The following is a 5346-nucleotide window of genomic DNA, read 5'->3' as shown; positions in this document are numbered from 1 at the left end:
GTTTAGGCATGGTTGATCTACAGACAGCAGGAGCCGTGTACCTCCTTGCTGGTGGTATGACTGTAACTAATAGGCTAATAGGCGCTAATAGGCGCTGCTCATGAGTGGTTGTTTACATCTTTGTGGGGGTTTACTGACATCTTCGAACAGTCAAAGGGACTGTCTGTGATACAATATCCACAGTTAACGTCTATCGTCAGGAGTTCTGGGAACTTGGGTGATGCAAAACTTTTTCAGTTGTGTATATGATACATATAGACCATTCCGTAGACTGACACTTACAAGCTCTTCGGTATGAGGGAAAACATCATAAAACTGAAAACATGTATAGTAATATACATTCCCATAGACGACATCGATAGTCTAGGAGTTGCCTTTAATTTGAACCCTGCACGTGAATCACGAGATGTGCGAGTGTGTGTAAACGAGTTAATAATCTATGAGAAGATTTAGACAGGTGGGTGAAATGTGGAAATTTGAGTCGCCCTGGGAAGCGTATTAGGATAGCCTAATTTGTAAAGGCACCTCCCACGATTAGGAGGAAGTCCGGGTTCGAGTCCCGGCCCAGTACAAATTTTCATATGTCGCTTTATGCAGTACATATAGATATATGAAACTTAAATTGTATTTCAGGAATAAATTCTCGAAATAGCTGAGATACTAATATTCGTTCCATGGGCCCTAAGTGAAAAGAAATGTATATTTCATCTGCATAAAGTTCAATTTAAGACGAGTTCCAGATCAGTGTTTTCTGACAAGTCTGTTGCTTCCTTTTAAATTAAAATATCTTTAAGATTTTTTGACTTATTCCACATCCATGAGGACCGTTTCATCTTGTTTCCTCCCATGTTCGACAACCTGAAGGATCACATCACTGTCGCACGGGATTGGCCGAGCTGTCTTTGGAGCTGCAGTCTTGGACTGTGCGGCTGGTCCCGGCGGAGGTTCGAGTCCTCCCTCGGGCATGGGTGTGTGTGTTTGTCCTTAGGATAATTTAGGTTGAGTAGTGTGTAAGCTTAGGGACTGATGACCTTAGCAGTTAAGTCCCATAAGATTTCACACACTTTATTTATTTTTTTATCATCTTACTAGTGATCTATTGAACCCAAAAGTACATCTAATCTAATCTAAACTTGCGATTTATTGTTGACAAAGAGCATAATGGTACAGGCTATTGTAGACAAGCACAGCTACAATGAAGAGTCAGCTAACTTGGGTTACATTACTACACTCCAGTTGAACCTAAGTTATTTGCAGTGGTTAATAATAAGTACGTCAGTTTGATCTCATGAAAAATTTCTCAGTGATGTGAAGACATTGACGACCAAAAAATTCTAATTAAGTTTTTTTGGAAGCAAAACTTTTCATGGTTTCCAGCAACCTATCGAAAATTTTTGTTTCTGAATGGTGGACACCTTTTGGCTCAACGTGACTATAAGGTTAGAAAAAGTTTGATATTGTTTTTGGTACTGATTCTGAGAAAATAGTTGTTGATTTTAAAGAGATTTACGTTACTAATGAGATCTTTCATTAAGAAATAAATATATTGAGAACCAATAGGTACTATACCATGTTGTTAGAAGTTTCTGTAAGACATTCTTGAATTCAGAAATAATTCATATGACGGGCTTTTGTATACGGAAAATTTTGTGTAATCTATTCCAGTTACCCGAAAACTTTATAAGGTATGATGTTATTTAATCAAAGTAAGCAAAGATTTTTAAAATTTTTGCATTTTCACGCCACGTACATTTGCCACAATCCACACTGCAGTCAGAGAATTATTTCGACGCATCAGCTGTATGCGCTTGCTTAGTGAATTTAACATTGTCGGATAATACATTACAAATGGAAATATCCCATGTTGATCAGGCATAATAATTTATTTGCTGACGAGAAGCTGCCACACAGACAACCAGAGAGGTCAGGCAGCTTTATTTCGGGTTCGCGGTCAAAATTTCACGAACGAGCCCCTGTCGTGCATTGATTGTAGCGGCCCCAGACACGCCACGTCCTGCCGCTTGCTGGCGCCGACAGTTGCTGTACGACAGCCGACTGCAGTTCCCCCTCCCCCCCCCCTCTTCCAGTCGTTTGTTTATTTATTGATCTGCTTCACAGTGCCTCACTCCAGACGGATCGACAACAGTTTACGTCACTGGCCGAAAGGTTACCGCTCTCAGTGCAGGCACGCAAAGAGGTTTTCTAGTTGCGAGCTTACCAGTACCAAACTGTCCATAGAATAGAAAACACAAGTTCCGAGTGTACACATTCTCTTCGACACGCTACTTGGTGCAAAAGCGTGTCGTTGTTTGCTAACTGTCCAGAGAGCCTGTGCAATAGATGCAGCTTACAACATCTGCTTATAGTTATCTAGTATAATCGCTCTTTCAATTGAGAACAATTTTATCAGGCTTATTCTCATGTAGGGGAGAGGTGATCGATAATATCAGAAATAATTAATAGCACTGAAAAAGTTTTAATTAAAATTATCGATATATTATCTCTCATCAGAATAACGCCCGCAGCAAAATAGCGCCTCAGGGAAATCAAAGAAGGTTCAACGTGGCTACTTTTGTTTCTGAATTCTACTATACAAAACATGCGCGAGTATTGTTGCATCTCTTGTCTTGTCTCCTGCGCTCTGAGTCTACGTAGCTGCGGCATGCGATATACGCGGCATTTCCGTGTGATATGCTACGGAAGGGATCAGGGCAGTTCTGTTAAACTGAAAGAAAAGTGACTACAGTCAATTTACAAGGGACAGAATTACACTGAAACTTTTACTGAGGTCAAAGTAGATCTTTGCCGTAAGGTCACGGACTAAGAATAACTGACGAATTGTGTGCGCGAGAGAAAGTAGCCCTCAGTAATAAATTCTATTACATGCCGAATAACCGACAATAGGATCTGTGGTCTATACGAAGGGACATTAAACTGGCTATCAGAACGGAATTGGACACTTAGCTTTCTCAAAGTAAAAACGTACGAATTTTGAATGGAAATTTTGAAATTTGTGGTAAGTTGTATGGTACCAAACTGCTGAGGTCATCGATCCCTAGGCTTACACACTACTTAATCTAACATTAACTTACATTCAGGACAACATACACACACCCATGCCCATGCCCAAGGGAGGCGTCGAACCTCCGACAGGGGGAGCCGAGCGAACCGTGGCAAGGTGCGGTAGATCGCACGGCTAAACCGCACGGCGAAGTTTGAATAACTGTATCGAAGTATAGTAACGGACCATAATCCTTTCTATAATATCTTTGAGTGACGGAATTTTTAGTTGCGTTGCCATAATTACTGAGAGTGATTGTAGGATCAACCCTTCTTTTCTCTATATATAAAACGCAATCATTCATGATCATTTAATTATTATTAAATGTTGTGAATAAAAAAACTAAAGTCATTTCCACAGTAGCGTGTGTATTATTCAACAATTATCATCGGCAAGCTGCAAACTGTATCTCTGGATGACAGAAGAGCCGGCCGGGGTGGCCGAGCGGTTCTAGGCGCTACAGGCTGGAACCGCGCGACCACTACGGTCGCAGGTTCCAATCCTGCCTCGGGCATGGATGTGTGTGATGTCCTTAGATTAGTTAGGTTTAAGTAGTTCTAAGTTCTAGGGGACTGATGACCACAGCAGTTAAGTCCCATAGTGCTCAGATCCATTTGAACCATTTGATGACAGAATGGTCAATTATGATATATTACGAAACGTAAATTGTGACTTAAAAGCTGTTTAAGATTTCATTTCTGATCGGACAGGAGGAGTACAAAATCAGAAACAGTGCGGATAAGTAGCAACGTCGGAAATAGGAAGTTGAACTAAAAACTAACATCCGAAGACGTTACTAACTATCTTGTCTTCGGTAACGCAGCAATAAATGAAGGGTGATAGACTGTGCAAAAATTCAACATTTATTATTGTTATGAAAACTCGAAATTTAATCACTGTTGGAGTGAAGATGCTTGTGGCTGCTCCATCTGATGTGAAGATATAACGGAAAGTCGGGAATATACAGTAGATAACGACGTCAATATCTTAGGTCGGAGAAGTCGACGACAGCAGATCGATGGGGGGCGGCTACACTAGGTAGGTTGCAGAAACTCGCAAATAGACCTTCATTCACAGAAACAATTTATCACCACTTCTACATCAGATCTGGATTGGAGTTGTGACTTCAAACTAAATGGAGCAAACGAAACGACAGAATTCATTTTAGTGTTTCATGATTTGTTGCAACCATGATATTGACTGCACACAGCTCGACAGACCACAAGTGGCTGAAACATGTCTCTCCAGTTATTGATCACAACGTCAGCTGCTAGCCAGCGTTACTCTGATAGGGTACGAAGGGACATGGGGTGAACACACCATTCTCCCGGCCCTTTTCCGATTTTCACAAGTTAAGCCGCTAATTCCTATTGAAATTACAATGAAATGAACACCCTTAGCTGCTTACAGGCATTGACATACGTCAACAGGGACAGATGAAAATGTGTGCCCCGACCGGGACTCGAACCCAGGATCTCCTGCTTACATGGCAGACGCTCTATCCATCTGAGCCACCGAGGACACAGAGGATAGCGCGACTGCAGGGATTTATCTCTGGCACGCCTCCCGCGAAACCCACATTCTCAACGTATTTTCCCGCACTACATTCGTACTATATATATATATATATATATATATATATATATATATATATATATATATATATATATATATATATATATACTAAGATGGTATCTGTTCTTTCGGACATGTCCGAGAGAACAGATACCATCTTTGTATGTACTTCCCATAGAGTTAGCTCCTCCGTAGCCACTACGATACTGCGTGGAGCCCGTTCCACTCGTCACACTAAGGACAAATCCCTCGCGGTAACGGGAACTGAACCCTGGTCCTCTGAAAGGTCGTCAGACGTGCTGACCTCTCAGCTATAGAGGCGAATGTGTGAAGTTCATTTTATAACCTGCACAGACAGAAAGGTGAATGTCCATAACGCCCAGTGAGGTTTCCTGGTAGCGTATCGGCTCGCGATTTGGTGACACTAGATATTGAGCGTCAGTGATACAGGGGAGGAAAGATCATTATTTCGTCAGGGATGACGGGAGGGAATTAGTGGGCGGTGGAATGACTTCTTTATTTGGTTCAGTGGCTGAGGTGTGGGAGAAACATTGGTGGTTCCACTAACTGTCATTTATTGGGACAGATAATCTCTTAAACACACATAGTAATGCAATGTGTTTTTACTCGCTCAACTCCTCGCGGCTGCGGAGCGGCGGAGTCGTAGCGTGCAAATTCCAGTGACAGCCGATACGGCGACTGCTCGTTTT

General features: G+C 41.8%; 1 non-coding gene across 1 annotated transcript; it reads right to left on the bottom strand.

Moving 5' to 3' along the window:
* Positions 1-4508: 4508 nt before the first annotated feature.
* Trnat-ugu (transfer RNA threonine (anticodon UGU)) lies at positions 4509-4582 on the bottom strand. The gene has a single exon. It is a non-coding gene; the product is annotated as a tRNA-Thr (tRNA).
* Between the last annotated feature and the right edge of the window lie 764 nt (positions 4583-5346).

Source organism: Schistocerca cancellata, chromosome 6, assembly GCF_023864275.1.
Source record: "Schistocerca cancellata isolate TAMUIC-IGC-003103 chromosome 6, iqSchCanc2.1, whole genome shotgun sequence".
NCBI classification, from domain to species: domain Eukaryota; kingdom Metazoa; phylum Arthropoda; class Insecta; order Orthoptera; family Acrididae; genus Schistocerca; species Schistocerca cancellata.
The sequence above is the reverse complement of the archived record's forward strand: the minus strand, read 5'-3'. Positions and strand labels throughout refer to the sequence as shown.